The sequence below is a fragment of the Stenella coeruleoalba genome, assembly GCF_951394435.1.
Source record: "Stenella coeruleoalba genome assembly, chromosome: 11".
Taxonomy (NCBI): domain Eukaryota; kingdom Metazoa; phylum Chordata; class Mammalia; order Artiodactyla; family Delphinidae; genus Stenella; species Stenella coeruleoalba.
Genome location: NC_137157.1, coordinates 59,337,510 through 59,337,798, shown reverse-complemented (window position 1 = coordinate 59,337,798; position 289 = coordinate 59,337,510).

Genomic DNA, 289 nt, shown 5'->3' with positions numbered 1-289 from the left:
GGCACACGCAGCCTCCCGCACGCGCTGCCAGCGTGCGTGCACTCGCCTTTGGGCGCTGCCGGCTGTGTGTGCCCCAGGCTGCCAAGCGTTCCTTTGGGAGGGGGAGGAGAGGCTGCAAGGAGTGAGAGACGAGCGCTTAGGCAGAGAAGGGAGGGGGGAAAGGGAGGGGAAGCCGGCCCGGGGAGGAGGAGAGAGGCGAGGAGGCGGCTCCGGCAGCGCACGGCGGCGGCGGCGGCGGCGCGGAGGGCTTGGACTGGGAGGCCAGAGCTCGGCTGGGCAGCGGGAGAGG